We start from the raw sequence: 21,428 nt of genomic DNA on the forward strand, positions 1-21,428 counted from the left end.
AGTTCAGTAGACTGGACAGCGTCTCTGCCATAGCAAGCGTGTACGTATCTGCCTATAACGTCCTTGCCGTTTTAGTGCGGAGAGTTAGCAGAGATGAACTGGCTCATTTTCGAGGGGCAGATGCCAACCGCGTGTGCCACCATTGTTCCATTGATGAGCGTTACTGGGAGACAGGGGCAGCCTGACCACGACCTGCCTACAGCGACTACCCCGTTTACGACGGCACCCATGTCCAGCGTGCCACAATTCAGCCAGAATCTAAGAGTTTGGAACATCGACAGGACCGACAAGCTCGGTGCGGGTCTCCTGTCTACAGTGTGTCTTGGATATCTGCGCCCAAGTTCAATGAGAATCGCAACCCACCTGTGTTCTACATGTGCAGGACACAGGGACACATTGCGAGGTATTGTCGCCGTCACCCGCAACGTGTTCAGTGAGATTGCGCACATCGGCCTCGCATTCAACAAGCTGCGCCCTGGAAAGCATTTGTAACTTTTTGCCAGCCACCTTAGAGAATACACGTACGCACGAAGGAAAGAGTCCCCCGTGTCTGACCGCTGCCTGACTCCGTCGCAGCCTGGGATACGTCGATCGCCACCTCCACATCACTACTCAGCTAACGCCACCCTGCTAGTAAACCAGTTGTTGCGAACCGATGGAGACGAGGTCGCGGGACGATCACTTTTGCAAATGACTCCGCGGGTCGTCAAGTTAACAAACAAAGTGTGTTTGTGTCGATGGTGTAAATGGGCTGGCTTCAGGTAGATACTGCTGCTTCCGTGTGTGATGTGTCTCTCTTTCAAGAACCGTTTAGGACTGAAAGTGACGTTAGCTCGGGACGGAAACACCACGTTTCGCAGAGTTGAAGGTGAAACGTTGTGTCCTCTGGGAGTACATTCCGCTTCGACAACGGTTGGCGGGAAGGCGTTTCGAACCGAAGTTCCACTGCGCACGCCACGCATGACATAATTTTCGGTATTATATTTTTACGGGAGCATGGAACAACATTAGACTGCAGGGCTGGTGAAATTTTGCTCGGTAGCAATTTACGACGACCGGTGTCTGACAACATTCTATCCGATCACAAAGAAGTATTTTCCTTGCACACTGACGCACTTTTGCCTGTGCAGACTGCAATGTCCATGCCAGTGACCTCGTCGTGCGTCTGTGGCGGTTTCTGATTTGAGCTAATTGAACCCTAATACGTTAACACTCTGAAGAAGAATGTATTGTGCCTCGATAACTAGCGCATGATTTTATCAAGCTTCACTAATATCAGAAATATCAAGTGGCTCTGGTAACGCTCATGGAGGCTACACCGTTTATTATTTCACATTATTGTGTAAATGAAGGGTCATAGAAATTAGAATAACTTTCATGCATGAACATTTTCTATGAACTCTTATAACATTGTGTCCCCTTTATCTAAATTTGGCATTTTGTAGAGTGGTCCAGTTTCATCTTTATCGCGTCATCTACCCTCCCATTTTTCTTTGCTTGCCATACTGAACGTCGTCTTCCGTTTATTTTTCTTCCCAGCACTGATCCCGTGGTCCATTTTGCTTATCTACGTCACGTTCTTGCGGTAGTGAAGGCAAGCTTTTTTGTTTGTTTAGGATGTCCCTCCCGTGACCTTTATGCGGATGATTAATTTCCGGCTGGACTGACCTCATAGGATGCTCACGCTTCCATCCTGACCCAGTCTTGACGATGCCTTCAGCCTTCAAGGGGTAGTGTTATTACTGTAAACATCCGCGACGAAAACGCTTCCGTACGTTAATCTTGGGACCCATCGTTTCGCTTCGCCGGCCATTACGAGACATTTAATTTAATGTCTATGCTATTTAGAGCCTACTTATTTTTTTAGCTTCGTCCTAGCCACAGAAGCTGCAGAATAAGACACTAAAATGTGGTCGCGTAACCATTCCGTGCTGGATCTTATCGTAAACGACAGCCTAGCCGTGTTTCTACGCGAGCATCGTCTGGAAATCACGACGTGCACTTAATGGGGTCAAGCCACATAGGCGTCCACAAACAATGCGTGTGCCAAGAAAAAACACAACAAAGCAAATGAACACTTGAGCACCTCCGCGTTGAGCCTAGGTTATAGTGTGCAAAATTGTAGGTCATCCTTGTTCTATTTTGGCTTGGTTCTCTCTTGTAATCCTGCGCGATGTTAACCTCCAGGTCAGAGGTTTATTGCCATCGCCGCTTTTATACATTCTGTTGCTTTGAGCGGCTACTGTGGATCATGACTCAGCAGGAAAGGGGTGCAGCTTCGGATTAGTGGGCCTGTAGTCCTGCGGAGTTTGGGACCTTAAGACATAATAAGGTTAGGTTGTTGGAAATGTGTCCTAAATGCGCTGACCACATGGTTAGAACTCAGAAATAATAGGAAGAAATAATGGTTGAGGAGACCAACATACTTCGGTCCCAAGGCTAGCAGAATATGTCACTCTGCTGTTATTTCTTTTTGGTATTTTGGGTATTCGTTTAGCTTACTGTTGTCCAACACGGGGGCATAAAGTGAAGTCTCGTCTTTTAAGCTTCTTGCGGGGTAAAACTACCTTGTTCTGGGGCGAGTTCATTGGTACTTGGTGAAGACACTGTAGCGCAATGAATAAGGAAACAGAAATAAACAGAGGATCAGACAACCCGGGCGCTACAATCACAATTCGTGTATTGGAGTCTCCTAGCCGCGTAGAAAAAAAATCGCGTAGAATAATGAGCAAGGCTACGTGTTCCAGCACGACAATATATATATATATATATATATATATATATATATATATATATATATATATATATATATATATATATATATATATATATATAGATTTATCTATTTAGAAAACCAAACCTTGCTTTTAAGCACGTTGAGTGTGGGTCTATTGTTGCATATTTAAAGCCTCCAAAAGCTTGCGTGCAATTTTTTTTGCGCCTGCTCACAATTGCAGGTCTCCCTAAATCATAATCATCCCCTCATTTTTTCTTGTTCCGGAGCTTTCTTGTCGGTCTATTATTTGAAAAATATTCAGTCATTCGTTTACTGCACAGAGAGAAAGAAATGTCAGCAAGGAAGCGTATCCAGCAAATACAAAATATACTTAAACAAACAATTTTGCTTTTTCTGAAGCAAAACAAGAAATTGTTGGCGCTGACGTGATTTTGCTAGGATTGGCTGTTTGGCAGGAGTTCAGTGGCCAAAATTCTGGCTAACCTCAGTGTTCGTACGGCCCGGTGTGCCAAGGGCGCTCGACAGTTCACATGGCCCACATGGCTGTGATTTGGCAGCATGGGCTACTTTCTCTTTATTTCGTGCATTGTTTTCTACGTAAAAAATTGTTTAGGTACTATGCATGTGATTTGTGTCGTGATGCGGCGTACCACGATAATTCGGATGTGCAAGCAAGACACTACCGTGCATCATCTTTGTTCTCGACCTTACCTTACTTTCCCTCTTTAGCATGTGCTGCCGAAAGTGCCAGAGTACCAACTAAATAAGTCAGACAGTGTGACCAGGTTTACCTTGTGTGCTGATAAGCTTCGTGCTTTACGAAGTGCCTCGATGTGTCCATTGCCACTGTCAGCGGAAGTGACCTTTTAACCTGTATACCAAGTGATATTTCGGAGCAAAATTTTTTTGCGATGTTTGTAGCATATCACGCGAATCCACGCATAGAGGTGTAAATATTTGAAGAGGTGAAAAGTTGCCGCATAAGAAATCAAAATGCATAAGTGGAAATGAACAAACCTTTAGTGTTCAGTTCTTTAGCTTAATACTTAGGACGCATATTGCACATTAGGATTTGAATGGAGTGACCTTTCAAGGCTCATCCACATAGAAGCAATTTCAAAACTAGCGCAAGATCTGATATAGGCTGCGTGAAGCTTACGCGAAAATTTATTGTACCACTTCTCTTAACGAAAGCATTTTTTTATGCAATGAAGAACTTGCCGCGGTAGCATAGTGGTTTTGGCGTTGCCCGAGGATGCGGGATCGAATCCCAACCGCGTTGGCTGAATTTACGTGGGGGCCATCTGTGTACCATCCACTACGTGCACGTTAAATAAGTCAAGATTATCGAAATCAACCTTGCGCCCTCCACCCACTACGGCGCGCCGTATAATCATATTACGGTTTGGACACGTAGGATTCCAGAATTTATTTATGCATTGAGGAACAAGCACATGGAGAATGCTAATTTATTTCGCCGCACATTTTGAGAACGCATACTTTGAAACATGTGTAATTCGCAGTGTTCGTTGCATGTAGATATGCCTTGCAGAAATGTAGAACTCATCTTTAAGTAGCAATATGAGCCGTAAAGCAATTAGTTCAAAAGGTAAAATGCCAAATGCTAGGTAACTAATAAAATGTACGTTCTGATTTCTCATGCGAATAATGTGCAGCTGTTGAAGTAAGCCAGCTGGTGGAGCACGGTCGTAGTACATATGGCACATGCGATTTAGTATTTCTTCTTTACTTGTATCTTATTCGACCTGCTTTTGATTGTACGGCCGACTAGCTTATTCAACTGAATGGAATACATTTTCTATACTAATCTTTCACAGCAAGCACTGCTCTCAGCCCTACCAGTCCAATAGTCTGCCTGTGCTTATTGCAGAAGAAATGAGCATGATTTTATTTTTTTGCTATTATCTATAACCCAAAAGAAAGGACTGTTTGTATCCTAAGCCCAGATATCCAGGGAAAGCACAGGGAAAGCGGGGGGGGGGGGGGGGTGAAAATTCAAGATGATGAGCAAAACGAGAACAAGGTGAGAGCAGGAGCCAAGATAAGCCCCGATAGGTATTTATCTCGTTTTCCCGGCTTCACTAACCATTCCACAATATAAACACCCGTAGGCTCAATGTCTTTCTTTCCGGTGACATAACTGGGGCTCTATAACGTAAAACTATTCCGATATGTGTTTATTCCAATCTCCGGACGTCAAATTTGCGTAACCGCCGACGCAAGCATCGGGCGGTGATACGCAGGGTTGTTTAAAGCGAGCAATGAAATGCTTTCGTCGTTTATAGGAGGTCACATTTGTTTGCTTTAAAAACGAATAGCATTGCCTACACTGAGCGGCTTGTCTTATCTGATTGGCTGATAAGAGGCGAGGAGCACGGGTCAAGTGGAGAGGGATTCGATGTGGCTAAGCCAGTGCACTGAAATTCGATAATCACATGAAGAGGGTGGTGCCGCGTCTGCGATTGGTCCGCTTTCCCTTACTTATAGGTTGGGGGTGGCTCGTCGAAAGTCGCGGCGGCATAGAACGGAAGGTTGAGAATGCCGCTGAAACGGATCATCAGGCAAGTAAACTTCACTGAGCGAGGTCGTAACCGTGTCGAAAGTGCTCGAAAAAGTTACACAGCCATGCAAGAAGTTTTATTAAACGCAAATAAACCTATGACCTCCAGCAGGTGCGAGTAGCCAGCGCCTGAGCGATCGGCGGCAGCCATCTTTTATTCCTTTCGCAACGGGAAAGCCTGCGGCTATTCAGCGAAAAAGTCAGGTTTGTTCGGCATAGTAATGCACATTTAACACGTACAAGTCATTCTGACGCGGTGAGTTTTCATGGTTTTGTGATGTCGCGTGACAGGCAGGTGAAGTGGGTGCAGCCCGAAATCTTTTGACCGAAAGCCGAGGTCTAATGGCGAAAAGGCGTCGAATCAGAAATAACTATTTTTCTTTTGTTCCTTGCAGTCATGCATAATCAGCGTGTTCACATCACATCAGATGATGTGTTACCGCGGTTTTCGTGACGTCGCGTGACAGACATGTGAAGAGGGGGTGGTTAAAAAAAAAAGTTGTTGGCCAATGGCGGAGGGATGATTGCAGAGTAGGAATAGAAAAGTTTGGAATAGCTTGACGTTATAGCGCCCCCGCACACATTTCTCTGCCGCACCACGATCACTGACAGTCGGGTTTTCCACCCTGCTTAGTGGAGCGTTCAAACGAGCCGTCTCTGCTGGCATCGAGATCCCGGGCAGAGGGGCATTCGTCGACGCTCATCCCAACTCATGATCATCCCACTTGCTATTACGGTTGGTCAACGTCGAAGTCACACGGTTGACTGCTCATTCTGGCGCGCCATATGTGGACAGCCACACGAAATAAAAGAAAATGATAGCAGGCTGCCGTAAATCCACGAAATTTATACGGAGGATCAGTTCTGTATGCAGCTCTCGGTACAACAAAAGCAAATGCTGCCTTTAGTGACTGGCGACAAACGCTTCCCCAATGCCGAGAGGACGTCATGGTTCTCGTTTCCGGATGATCCCTAGGAATGACGAAAGCGGCGCCCGTTTCCACCATGCGTGAAATCAGTCTGCCCGGGACGCAATAGCTCGGCAACATAGTAGCACAGATATCCCAACTCTTAACGGAAAGACAGCACATTGATAGTGTGGCCAGGGTTGGCGGAATGCCACATAAATAACGATTCGGGATGGTTTTGTGAAAGTACTTTTCACGGCACGCTAGCATGCATATTAGCGAGCCATCTATACGTATTCCTAGAGCTCAAAGATGCGTAACATTATCCGAAACAAGCCCCAATGTTATGTAATATTCTGTCTCCAGCCTGTCGCCATAAAAACGCAGCTAAATGTTAATTCTCGGAGAGGCAACAGCGATTTCACTCATGGGAAATTGGGAAATAGAGCAGCTCTTATCTGAAAGATGTTCTATATCTTTTCTTGTTAAAAATTCTCGCATACCTTTCGATCACTGCTAGGAGTCATAAATACTATTTGTGGCCTTGAAAATAGGCGTTGATTCATGTTTCAATAATTGTAATATTGTCATTCGTATCAAATACTGCGGTGCGATACCGCGGAAAATGCAAAACGGGTATCTTGAGAATATGTTTTCTTAGTGTACCTTTCGTAAGAGAGGTGCCCATTTCATTTAAATGAGCAGTAGGTTTCGGCAGCCAGGAATTTAAACGTTCATACGCGAAAATATCTCCATCTTGAATTGGAAATACGCCTTTCTTTGCTTGATAAACCGATCAGAGGACTGCAGAGCATAAGTATAAAATATTACCCGACTTCAGCTAGTGTCAAACGCTTCCAAGGGTGAAGTAGAGGCAAAGGTTTTCTTAACGTCCGCTGCTGAGAACATGGATGTGTGTGTTTGGGGGGGGGGGGGGGAGATGGGGGCATGCCGTTCAAGAAAGTTTGTTTTAAACGTCCTTGACGTGTTTTTTGAACACTGTTCGATGATATTCTGGCCGACACGATGTAGTGCAGCCGTTCTAAATAAAGCATAGTATCACTTTCAATGCATCGTCCTTCGAGCAAAACTGCCCACATTTTTTTTTCACTATGACTGGGCGGACATGAATCGTGGTGATGATGACGTTGTCACGACAACAACACAATAATGACGATGACGCATGATTCACCCCACTGCAAACAGAGTGCGAGGCCTTCAACTACTGCTGTAGTGGAAAAAAAAACCAGTAGCATTAAAGCTGGAGTGCTAGCCTGGCAAAAAGAGCTCGCCAATCCCATCTCTGCTGTCGGTGCACATATGGTTTTTTTAAGCGTTCTTTGTTTTTTGTACATGCTGTATCTGCACACAAGGACGAAAAGGGCGCAAGCAATAACGGTCGTCTTTTTCTTTCTCCGAAGGGCTGCTTGTAGTACAAAAAAGCTCGTTCGAAGCATTCTGTTCCTGAAGCCGGGTTCTCATTAGCTTCAGGCTCACGCGAACTCTACTCAATGCCGTTGCTGAACTGTTAGCACTGCTTTGAAATTCTTCAAGAATGACTTATTGTCATCCTGGTACGAGACTAGACTATAGGATTTTACGTGCCAAAACCACGATCTAATTATGAGGCACGCCGTAGTGGGGGACTTCGGACCACACGGCGTTCTTTAACGTGCACCGAAATCTAAGTGCACGGGTGTTCTTACATTTCGACCCCATTGAAATGCGGCCGCCGTGGCAAGGATTTGGTCCCACGACATCGTGCTTGGCAGCCCAACACCATAGCCACTAAGCGACCCCGGTGGGTCATCCTGGTGCATTCCCAGTATTTCGAATCTATGTAGGGAGAGAATGTGTTTGTGGTTCCGCTCTTTTTCTTTGCAAGAGAAGATACAGATGAACGCCCGCGTTCACCACCACTGCAAACGAAGCTCACAAACAGTGCTATCAAGCCAGACAATAGAAGAGGGAATTTGTTAAAAGGCTTGCATTGTGGCCGTCTTCAGGAACGAAGATTACCGAAGACAAGTAGCATTCATCTCTTTCATTTCACGAAGCAGCGAAACCTTGGCGTTCTAAGCCCGCAATCGGCTGTTATTGTTGCGCCATGTTTGTTTACATATCGAAGTGTACACGTTCTTATTGCTATGAACTTTGGGGTAACAGCACCTTGTATGAACTCCGCCAATAAGGGGGAATTTGCCGGCAAAATAAGGTGCTTGTTCGAGGTACTTAGAGCAAATTGCTATATATTCGTAAAAATGGATTCCCACACGCATCCGCCACTTTCCGTTTCCTTGCTTTCCTACGAAGTTCTCGAGATGTGTGTCACAATTTCTGTTTGTGCTAATAGCTACAAATCATCGCAGAAAAGTATGGTTTAATTAAAGTCCTTTTGTTCGCACGTGCTGGTGTAGGTATACGTAGTGACATCAACGATACCCATGAATCAACCTTTCTTTAGCTTAATCAGACCTATACGAAATTGTTTGTCGCTGATTGGCCACTTATCTGGTACCAGCCTGGCTACTTTGATTGAAGCGCAGGCCACTTGCATGGCAAATGGCGGCGAGATGTTAGTCCATAGACCAAATTTCACTTAATTAACTTCTAACATTTCACCATAGTGCACATGTTCCAATCGAAGAATTGAAAGTGAGCAGCGAGGAAGTCACACCCATTGGGCGGAAATGCTGCGCTTAGTGCGAGCTTCAAGAAATTTGTCCTTAATCTTGTTGGCCGATCGCAATGATGTTTCAGCTAACACATATAGGCTGTGTATAAAAATTTGCTGCTCTGTATAAAACTCGCTTGCGATGCATTGGCCTCTTGAAACGCAGTGACTGAGTTAAAAATATCGTTTTCGGTCGGGGAATTTTACGGAAAGCAATGCGGACAGTAGTCTTCAATGGTTTTGCAAGTGTGACCTATCTCGTCAGCACTGCGCTGCCGAAAGCGCATACATCCCACAGGAACAGCGCGTGGGCCAGCAATTCTAACCACCTCTGCTTATCCACGCCGCGAACATTCACCTGAGTCGGTTGACGCCTACACGAGCCGTTTTACGGTACATTAACACTAATCAGAAATCCGCTTCCACCGGTGTTCGGGACAGAGCTCGGACTAACTTCGCGGTAAAATTAGTTTACCGTGCTTATCAAGTTCACGCTCTCCCGCCCCAGTGTAGGAGCACTGAGGAGGCGGGTAGAGTGGAGTTGAACATTGTCATCAGCTAGTTTAGCCTGATGCTAGAGATGTAATTTCTTTGGTTATTCTAGATTTGCCCGGCGTCTTTCTCTCTCTCTCTCTCTCAGTTTCAGCCAAGGCGTGTGGTGCCCGTGCTAAATGTTTTCATTTCCCATTTAGTTTCCTACTTTGCCGCTTTATGTAATTCTACATTTCTGGCCCTCCACCTTCATATTTACTTTACTTAGTACTAAATGGCAAGGGTTAAAATTTGGTAATTTGCAGACACAGCCCGAGGTTGGCTGGAATAAGACAACGGTAATTTCAGGTAACAGAGACAGGCATTCGTTCTGGATTGCAGCTATAGCAGGCTGGTGACGGTGAAGCCCCTCCGTAGCTCCAGGTCATGAAATAACTTCATATACCACGGGGCAGTCCTAATGACTGAGACGTCCTGCTGAGCACAATGTAATGTCGCGCGAGCGAATCTCGACTGCGCGTGCCACCTTTTGGCAAGAGCGTTATAGTTTCTCGGTAAAGAATTCCCGATAGGAGAAATAGTCCGGGTACCAGACATTTGATCATCTCACAAACACTTTCTGCGGAGGTTGTGTTCTCACTTATGCGACATTAGTCGAGGCACACAGTATACTCGGCTCAGCAGTGTCCCTGGTGACGTCCAACTCGCCACCTAGCAGGACAGTGGTGACCCTTACAATCGCCATACTTAGCGTGTCTAGCAGCTATAATGGGGTAAAAAACTAATAGTGTTCATGCTCATGAGCTCGTGAATACTAATGAGATACATACCGTGCGTAAGCACACAGGTAACTTTCACGTCATTGCTTTGCACGCAACAAGTTCCAGCTTCTTTAAGTTTAAGTGCTTTAGAATACAGAAGCCCGTGTATCAGTTGTGGCTATATATGTTTGCGTGTAAACAAAAAGGATGAAACTGCTGCGCTTCAAACAGTTGTGATGAGCGGTTCACACGGGGCAGTGATGTATGTTCATGGTGGGCCATTCGTGAGAGAGAATGTGAAGATGCCAGCGAGGTTAATTAGAAAGATCCTCGCTGCTGAGAAGTATATCAGTGTTTCACGAAAGCAAAGCCATCTGTAGGCGCGGAGCACTACTGAAGACCTCCTACAACTCGAAAAAGATCAATACTCGTTGTTCCAAAAAAAAAGAAAAAAACTACAATTTCAACTAACAGAAACTTTGTGAAAAATAGTTGTTTAACATTCCCAAGGCTCAACATTTCTAACTCCAGACGCTGTTTTGCTACTTCTATTTAGAAAACGATCTGAATGGCAATATTATTCTTCACGTCTTGCTTCACAGTTGCGAAAGCCGGGAAGATGTCGCAAGTAACCATTCCAAATGTACTTTTATTCGACAGCAAGCAGACAGACACCAGGATTTTCGCTTAGTTGCCGAATACCCACTACAAGCCATCGCGGACAGGCACTACAAAATATTGCGTGTTTTCTTTTTGGTTGAATTTGACTGAGTGGGCAGAAATCCCATCAGATTGTAATGTTTTATTCAACAAGTCTGCGCTTTGGCATAGGTTTCGTAGAAGAAATAAAGTCGCAGGGAATAGCTGATTCCTAAAAGACCTCGCTGTGACAATAACCACGTGGACGATGGAACTGACTACTTGCTTTCGGCACATGAGAGAGATTGCTTCCAGAATGCGAAAATCTCTTTTTTGTAAAATAAAAGATTCTCAATGCAGTAAAAGGGGTTTCTTTAAAATCAGTGAAGAAAATGGTACGTCTTTGACGTTCAGCTGAATAAAACACGGACTGAATGGAGGCTTTTACAATGTTATACTTTTGTTCTTCAAAAGCATTAACCTTTAAAGAAAACGAACAACGTGGGTGACTTCTTGATGATTGGACGTGGATGCATTAGGCTAATGTTATGCCCAAGAATCCGGTGTCAACGAATTTTGTCGCGTGCACATATTTCGCTGTTGCTGCCAGGGGGCTAAAGTTACGTGCACTTTGAGCATATTGCGCCCAAAAATAGCACATTCCTCGCCAGTTTTAGCCTACGAATAGGGGCGTTGGTGTGCGCTCCTTTTGATGGGCAAAATGCAGCTCCTGAAATAAGAGTATTCCTCAGATTTGCTGCCCTCGCAAGAGAACATATATCGAAGCGTGGAATATACCCTTGAGGGTTTTAATTTTTTCGTTCTAAAGTGCAGTCAGCTATTTGCCAACCCCTTTGATAATTATATATTCAATATTGAAATTAGCTCGCATCTGCTTTTCCGAACAGTTCTAAGATAAGTACTTCTTTGTACGTAGGGGCCTCGTTCTTATTAAGTATAACGAAGAAGAGAGCAATAAAAAGCTCTGAGCAGGGCGTACCGTTCTCCGTCAGTATCAGGGCTTGCGAGATCGTTCGCGTAATCTATGGGTACCAAGCAGAACGAAGAAAGTTATAGCTTGTTATACGGCTGAGTTCAATATTGTCGAGATTAGAGAATTGTATCTGCATTGCACCGTCTTGAAAAGTTAGAGCCATCTGCGGTACAGCTAAGCCTAGGTTTACCGAAGTCGATGGGATCTGAGGCTTGTATTTTTTATACCATAGATCACCCGGAGGCACCGTTAGTAAAATCGACAATTTCTTCATGTAGAAATTGTCATAAAATTTGGGGGAATAAAATTTTATTTATAGGAGAGCAGAAAACGTTGTTGCACAAACCACCAATTATGATCGTCAGTATTGAAGAGAGTAAATGGAGGCACTAGGAATTAATTCCGAAGCTTACTGCTGACGTCGATAACGTTAACTGTTTGATGACGGTGGTAGAAACTACCGTCCATCTAGTTGGATAGATGGCACGATAGCATGATAATTTGGAGGCGGCGGCGTCGCAGCACGATGACGATAAAATGAAGACGATGCAGAAGATGAGCACATGCCAGGGATAGCAGCATGACCAAGATGGCATGACCATTGGAATCAGACAGCCTGACGACGATGGCGAAGACAATGGCTGTGCGCCTGCGCTTTCTTTTGTGCTCATGCTCGTCACGGAGGCTCGATACTCCCTCCAACCATTCCCTTTAAAATTATGCAGATCTCAAGCAGCGTGGAAGTTCGCCTGAGCGAAGCTGTGGTATGCCGGCAATACCAAATGACAGCTCTCGTGTAAGAGTTGCGCAGTGAACTTCGGTAGCGAACTCGCATCGAAGCTACGTTGCCGCGAGAGCAGGTGACCTTGGCATTGGCACCTCAGCGTTACTTGAGTACCTCCGGCTCCCCGCTGCCCCCAAAACGCGCGTAACATGGAAATAAAGCTGTTCGTTTCAAAGAAGAAGTAGGCCACATTGCAATGGCAGGGAAGTTGACCGCATGCGTGATCGATATGCAGTCGCAGAGACGGGGCTGTCTATAATGCCTAACACGTGACTGCGGCGTAGAAGCGCATCGAGTGAGCACACAATTTTTAGTCATGCTAGATGCTCGGCGCTATCACATGACCAATCGAGTGACTCTTGAGCGCGGCTCAATGTGCAAAGTTACTTTACTTACAAGCCGCAGCAGTTCTTACGGCAATACGCATAAACTAGGGGTGTGCGAATATTGAAATTTTCGAATACGAATCGAATACGAATAAGGCGAAAAACTGTCTTCGAATGTCGAATCGAATATCGAATATATGTGTAGTATTAAAAAATTGCAAAACGAGGTAGCAATAGCTTCATTATCCTTTTAAAAATAATATTGCATTTTACGAGGTTGCTTCAGGTTAAAGAGGCACTCATTACAGGTAATGCACTGAGGTAATGTCAGGTAATGCTCTGTCAGGTAAGCGCTTGTTACAGATTATCGCGAAGGAAAATATACTGCTCAACATATTCAGAAAGTAAGGGCTCTCTATGCACTGTGACAACATTTGTCCAGGTAACATTTTCTAGGTGCATATTTTATTGCGCATATTTACAAAGCCCGAAAGTACATCATATATTGTTATGAAAGAGCCCTGGAATAAAGCTTGGTAAAAAAAAATCGAAACTGATCATGTCTCACGGGCCTGATGCAGATAGACTAGAACAGAGCGTACACATTCTTAGTAAGGTTCGTTACAGCACTTAAGATCACAGTGCTGTAACGCTGTGTCGTCGTTTTGTACCTTCTTTTGTCCCTGTTTTGTGTTGCGCTGTAACGAACCTTACTATGAATCCCAACAAACTGGCCCAACTTGCCATCTTGATGTAGAGCATACAGATAATGAGCGGATCATGTGAAGCTCTCAGTGAATAAACATGTTTTTAGGAGAATGTGGAGCAAGCATATAATTCGTTAATTGCTAAATTATTCACAGTCTGTCCGAATATTCGCCGTTTCGACCATTATTCGGCCGTCCTCGAATATTCGGGAATTTACGAATATGCATTTCTCGAATCGAATACGCTTCGAATAAGGAAAATATTCAATTCGTATTCGAAATTTCGAATATTCGCACACCCCTAGCATAAATGAATCTTTCGGTTCACGTAAACGTGCAGCTGGAAGCATGCACCTGGAAAACCTGGGCAGTTAGACGCCGGTAAGCATAGGTAAAAATGCAGCTGTACTGACCAAGGTTCATCATGGTGCGAAATCTTTGAAATAAGGGGAACCATGTGTGGTTTGTTCAAAGTTCAACAAAAACTGAATAACGAGCGTTCTTCTGTTGCGCCGCCTTTATAGAATGCCTTCGTATGGCTGGACGCAATATTCGCAGCCTTGTATACAGCCTCGCAGTGTTCTATATAGCTACACCGTCACACTGCGGTACTGCGCACTTTTTCGTCAAGCTTTCCATTTTACCAATCGTCACAATAGCACGAGACTTCAAGTTTTGTTCAGTGTATTTGTGACCGAACCTAAACGCTATTTTTTTTTCACTCGTTCTGTCTTCTTTCTTCTGTCTTTTGACAATCAAGTTTTGCCATGCACGTTGAGCGCAAAGGATCCCTAGCAGTATATAAATTGTCATAATTTTCTTGTGGTTGTATGCATGTATACCCGACTCCCTTGTACAATGCACTTGCAAGTGAGACTATGAACAATAAATAAATAAATAAATAAATAAATAAATAAATAAATAAATAAATAAATAAAAGGTAAGAAGAGAGACAGACTCGGGTTTCCTCGGCTGGCAACCCCTGCATCCACTGTGGCACCTAATACGAACAGAGCGAACCTGTCTGATTTCCAAACCAAATGACAAAATAAGTAAACCATGGCCAAGATGACCAAGAAACAAGAGCGATAAGCGACATAAGTAAAAAAAAAATGCGTAAGTACAAGAAAACAAATATTGATAGACTGGCTTTTTTATTTCAGAACTTCCCTCGCCAAAGTTGCGTCGTGATCAGTCGATTATCGTGCAGTGTGCGATTATCGTGCGATTATCGTGCACTTCTAAGCGGCGCTGATCGATAGGTGCTGCAGCTAGGCTGGGGAGAAGACAGAAATCAATAGTGAGCAGAACGACTTCTGTATTGAACTCAGTTTACAGATTCACTTGAATAGTACGTCGACCTCGCATAAAACAAAACTAAAAAAAAATGCTCCCACTTTGCATTTTATGTTAATAGCCGACATCAAGGCAGTAAATAACGGGAAATCATCCCGCAATGTCTGTTTTTTATATGATTCGAGTGTGAATCGCTCGAAGCACGCCATTTAGTTTGTGAGCTCACGTTCGTTGTTGTAGCGACTTCGAACAGCATCATCACGCCTTGGTTCCATATTCTCTACATCAGGAGCGAGAAAATCTCTGCCCGCATATCTGTTGTACGTGCTTCAGTGACTTCAACTTTTTTTTTTCACTCGGACTTCCCAGATACTATTTTCCACGTTTTAAAATGCACTGCCCAAGCCCCGGTTAGTCGCACAGTGTGGGAACAACTCGACCGTGTTACGGCGAATTTCGTCCTGGAAATTCACTCGCCAAATGGGGCTGCCTAATGTTTAAACGCAATCACCAAGAACAACTCTAGAAGCTACATAACATATTTACCGCAAATAAAGACGAGGACAGCGCAAAGAACACAAAAACAAGACGGTATTTGCCCGCGGGCTGCCGTGAATAAACCAGTTTAAAGTTACCGCCCATGCTGTTTTTGTGTTCTCTTCGGCCCTCCCCGCCTTTCTTTGCGGTCAGTATGATACGCAGTAAACACCAACTAGGCCAAACTGAAGTTCTTCTGGAGTTTTTCTAGGAGCTATCACTCATAAATTGAGGTATTGCGCTCAACATGTACAGCGGCGACGCACAGGCGTCTCAGTGGTGACCTCCGCATAAATTGTGGTCGTTCGGGGTTCTTTAACGTTCAATGAATGCTTGGTACACGACGGCTTCTTCCATTGTGCTCCATCTGGAATGCGAATTACGTGGGTGCGAATCTTCGTGCTCAGCAGTGGAACAGCATTGCCACTTAACTACCGCGATTGGTTATACGGAAAACCGTCTTTTCAATTTCAGAAAGCTTCGTCGTACACCTCGTTGATTTCTGCATAGTTGATATTCACAGCGGAGTGGTCTGACCTTATATAAGAGCCATATGAAGCCAGTGAAGCCGTATGAAGAGAGAGGGACGCGAAGTATGAGCACTGCGGAAGTTCACTGCGTGTGAAGGGGAAATGTAGAATTCACAAGGAAAAGTGGAAAATGCAGTGCAACGAAAGGACAGCTTTCCGCCCCTGTCTTAGACGAACCCGCGACCTTCGCGTGATGCGTGCGATACGCTATACCAATTGAGCGATGTCGACAGCTGTCACGCCACTCGGTTGTGTTTCTTTATTTTTGTGGGTATTTCTTTAACTCTACTAAAACTGGACTGAGCACATCCTCGTGAGCTAATTAGCATGATTTACTGCGCAGACAAATCGATTCCACTCGGTGCAACATGAACCGAGAGAGCACCCGGGTCTTGTTCATATGTCCGCGTGATACCTGCCTTTATTTTCGTTTCCCGTTGAATATATGTTTCTAGCAGAACGTCTCGGCGTATCGCGACAAATACTACAGTATCAATGATGTAAATATGAAGAACGGTTGGGAAAAGAATACTTTACTGCAGCACACTACGCGGACTGACTTTTATCACAGGAAGTTTCCTATCGACTGCTAATAGTTGCCGAGACAATTTTAATTAACTATAAATGCGACCCCTCGCGCTCTTTAGTAACCTACCCACTTTTTCTACAAGTCTTTCACGATTAGCGCTGTAAATGTTTGGCAAAATCTAAATACAGCTTAATTTTAGTGTATTTATTTCGTGGTTCTTTAATATTATTCATTTTCACGCAGACAAGCTCTTTGTCCTAGCAGGCCTGGCGGAAAACCATTAGGGGACGCGACGCATATCTCCAGACCAGCTACTTCATCACGTCCAATGAAAACGACTCCAGGACGGAAAAAAATGCGGATAAGTTAGCAGAAGCTTGAGAAAAGCTAGCGAAAATAAGCACTTAGTGAGAAACCGCCAGCAGCGGAGAATTTCCACTGAGTTTGTATAAGTGCGGGACTAAGCGCTAATGGAACGTATGCATTCTACTAGTAACTTAATCTTCTTTACTTGACAAATATTACTTCTGTGTCGAATAACACGGATTCTAAATGCCGCTGTCAGAATGGTGGCGCAAATGGCGCGAAATAAAAGCTTTGTTTTGGTAGCACAAATTGACTACCACCCACATGTAATTGTCAAAAAATAGTTTATACATGTTATTCAACGATGCATTTTTAGACTTCCATATTTCACAGTATTCTGATTTCTCCCTTCAATTAACAATAGCGTTCATAAACAACCTGTTAGACATGTCGGTAAGAAAAATTCACGATCTCAACGGTTAAGGAAATATCTGCTAAGCATGACCTCACAAGAAATCGCAAAACATCCCGAATGAAACTTATTAGTATTGCAGCGATCGTGATGCATATTGTATCGAAATTGGAGGGTTTATTTTCTTGCAGAAGCAAGAATGTAGTATTTTGTAACCACAACACGAAGAGAACAATGAAACAGACTCGGTGAGAAAGGTTGTCAATCGGGTGACGTTCCATATTCTTATTCTTATTGAAGCTGGCTTCGAAGTATTTGAATTATGGGGTTTTACGCGCCAAAACCACGATCTGATTTTAAGGCACGCCGTTGCGGGGGACTCCGGAAATTTGTACATACTGCACTTATTTAACGTGCTGCTAAATTTAAGTACACGGGTGTTTTCGCATTTCGCCCCCATCGCAATGAGGCTGCCGTGGGCGGGATTCGGTCCCGCAACCTCGTGCTTAGTAGCTCAACACCATAACCACTAAGCAACCACGGCGGGTCGGCCTCGAAGTTGACACGGCGCAAAAACTACGCGAATTCGGGACCGTAACGTAAGTTGTAAACATCGCGGGAAGGCCAAACAAGCATCTTCTTACACGATCCTACGCTTCGATGCAACCACGACACCATCACTCTAAAAAAAAAGGAAAAAATAGAAATACCTCAAGAAAAGTGTCGTCATAAGACGAATGTTTCCTAATGGGCACATACTTATAAACAAATTATCAACAATCGTTTTGCTTGGCATCCAATGAACCAACGTGGATGTTTCAACGATTTCAATGTTATAAAGTTAAAGTTATATCTGAAAGTTAAAATGCAACAACTGTAGGCAACAAGTGTTTTTTTTTCTAGTGGGTCATTTCTATTTGATTCATTTTATGCAAGACTTGCATATATCGTAATTTAGCATAATTAAAGGATGAATGTTTTGTGTATAGGACTTTTCCAAATCCGTGAAAAAGATGGCAATCATTTGGTAAAATTTGTGAAATCATACACCATATCTGTTCGCTTCACGATTTCAAAAAATGGAGCTTATAGAAATGCGACATTGGCTTTTCTTCAACATGTATGGACTTTGTGAACTTCCGCTTCATGTTTTTTAGGCTGTGGTAGAGTTTGTGAAATCATACACCATATCTGTTCGCTTCACGATTTCAAAAAAATGCAACTTAAACAAATGCGACATTAGCTTTTTTTCAACATGTATGGATTTCGTAAACTTCCGCTTCATGTTGTATAAGCTGACCAATTTTTCCGCATTTTTCTTAGTTCTTCAGACGTTGAACGGCAATACTGGCTGTTTAGACTCGGCCGAATTGAGGTTTCTCTAACAAATTCAGGAACTTTATTTGAAATGGTGTGAACTCCATAACTCAGTGAAAACTCGGAGCATTTCTTCGTTTCTGAATGACAGTATAACGCTTTACAACGAAGCGTACGGGACCTTCAACATGGTTCGCTACACAGGTTACTTCGATGTAAAGATCGCGCACAACGCCACCTGAAATAAAGCAATATTTGCCTCTTCCCACTTTGGGAAATAAAAACTGCGGGTGCGACGGACGCCACAACATCTAGACTCAAGGGCACCCACCTCGACGAAGTCTGGGAGCAGCGCAAGGCATAAAGTGTTAAATGCCATTATTTCTACCCTTGTCAAATTTTCGGTTGCTTTGCAGGCTCTCAATGACTCCTGCATTCGTCAACCTTCGCCCCCTCCTCGTTCATAATGGCGCCCCAACTTCTTCGTAGGTCATCAGTTCGGTCAATACCGTCGTTTTCAAGCGCGACTCACAATAAGTGGCGCCTGGCCTGAATGGTGCCTGGAGCCTGTGCAGCAGCAGTGCAGCAGCAGTGCAGCAGCAGTGCAACGTGCGCTGCCAACGGTGCGCTCCTCGAGTGCGCCCAAAAAGCGCTAGAATGCGTCCCAAGAGGGCGCCACGTGCGTTTTGAGTGCCGGCTGCAGAGGGCCGTCGTGGCACACCTACGTGCCGTTCGATGTAAAGCAGCAAATCAGCCGTCGGGGGCGCCTAAGCATATTTCGTTGTACAAGCAAATTCGTTGTAGTCATCTTCGCTGTAGACGCGTTTACAATACATACGAAAGAGAGGAAATTGCCCTCGACATACGGAATCCTTCGTTACGCAGGCCAAGCCATTGTAGAGGCCTTCCTTGCACAGGTCTTTGAATGTATTGGAGAAGCTAAATAGGAGAAATGCCTCGAGGGAAAGTTTTTTTGTTAAAGATAACTTGAAAGCTAAATTGGCTCGCCAAAAAAGAAACTTTCGCCCGAAAGTGCTTCTGTGCATAAACGATAAAGTAACACCGAATTCTTTTTTCTATGTGCTGCATTATCTTTTTTTTATCAAGACTGCATGCTGCTCTGAATGCATATTGGGTCCGCTTCAGAGCCTTTGCGCCAATAGCGGTGGGGTTCTATTGTCTTCCCCTTTAAGCAGAGAAACAGCATTTACATTTAAAAAAAAAGCAGCTGTCTTGCTCGCCATCATAGTAAACAACCGGCCACTAAAGGACAACCCGCATGCTTATATGATGCGGAAATGGCGGTTAACTTTACCGAAGCGCGACAATGCGGGAAAGAAGAGCCGGCAGCAATCCGGTCGGTATTACCACTTGCGGAGAAACGCGCTATCTGCAGAGCGCAGCACTGGATCTGACTTCGTAATAGCGGTAGGATATTGAATATTCAAGTCAGAGGCGCGCTTCCCCAAAGCCGAGCCTGTCGCTTTTCGCGCTATAGGACGAGGATAGCATTACTATCGCTCGCGAATGCTGATATACGCTAAACGTTTACGTGCCACACTCTAAACATATTTACACCCTTAAGGGTGTTTTCTTGTCGCTCCGTAACACCCTTATCGTTAGGGCCTTACAAACATTTATAAAGGACGACAGCGGAGCTCTAACGAGACGTGCGATAACAAAAGACGTAGTTGAAAACTATGTAATCATTCTGACAGCCTTGAGCGCATATCAATATCCGACAGGAGAGTTTCCTATCTCTCCCTGTGAAATTCTCTTGTCGGATATTTCTGTGCGCCCAAGGCTGTCAGAATGATTACATAGTTTTCAACTACGTCTTTTGTCATCGCACATCTCGTCAGAGATCCGCTGTTGTCCGCTATAAATTTTTTAGGGCTCTGACGGTAAGGGTGCGACCGCGCGACAAAAAACACCCTTAACATACCCTTAAGGGTGTAAAAATGTTTAGAGTGCACATTCTTCTTCCTCTTTCTCGCAATTATTTTTGAGCCGGAATTAAATGATCCGCGTCGTACACGTCTTTACCTTTTAATCCACCAATAGAGTTTTCCAGAGAAAACTATGGTGATCCTGATGTTCAGATGCAACGGGAACGGTGGATAATACGGATTCGTCTGATCTTCGTGCTTCCTGCTTCGGGTGTTGTCGTCGCGTTATTTGTTAGCCTCTTTCTAAATTCTTGAAGTGATCGTAATTTTGCAAACGCGGCAAGCTAAGTCCCCACACATGCGTAATCACTGAATATATTGTTGCCTCTACAACATCATATTCTGTAAAAAAGTGATTCATTTGCAAAATTGCAAAGCAGTTCGTGCAAATACACGTACTTAGCGGTCAGCGTTCTCATGTGGCTGATACCGTTACGCGAGTTGGTCCACCGCTTCTGTTGTGTCAGCACCCGTATCGCATGCTATCTTATAGTGATTAGTGATGATAGCAATGATGATGATGATGATGATGATGATGATTATGATGATTATGATGATGATGATGATGTGCGAGCAGGGACGTCTGCGCCGCCTAATTTTTTCGTTGGGTGCGGTAACGTGGAATAGTGGCTAGCCAACAGAGTCGCAGGCCAAGCCATCATCGTCCATCATCGTCGTTTGGTTAGTGCCAAACTTTGTTTATTTGCCTCCGTGGGTACCTCATACACACCAGGGGCGTTTGGCCATGGAGATTCAAGCTCACGCGTTACCCAGCCTTTTTCTTCCCTTTCAGCCATCGCGAGCGACCTCTACTAGCGGGGCTGCAGACATACAAATTTGACAACCGTATAGTAAGTGCCGTTTAGTTGTGAAGCCGTGCTGGCAACAACAAAGCGGGCGTGAACTAATGCGGAATTGTAAACCACTTGGTATAAGGTATTGTGCGCCG

The 21,428-nt window shown here is 44.3% G+C and overlaps 1 protein-coding gene across 1 annotated transcript in view; it reads right to left on the reverse strand.

Moving 5' to 3' along the window:
* LOC135917129 (uncharacterized) overlaps positions 1 to 21,428 on the reverse strand; it is a 677,883-nt gene that overhangs the window by 14,937 nt on the left and 641,518 nt on the right. The gene's annotated exons all lie outside the window — the stretch shown is intronic.

The sequence above is a fragment of the Dermacentor albipictus genome, chromosome 8, assembly GCF_038994185.2.
Source record: "Dermacentor albipictus isolate Rhodes 1998 colony chromosome 8, USDA_Dalb.pri_finalv2, whole genome shotgun sequence".
Taxonomy (NCBI): Eukaryota; Metazoa; Arthropoda; class Arachnida; order Ixodida; family Ixodidae; genus Dermacentor; species Dermacentor albipictus.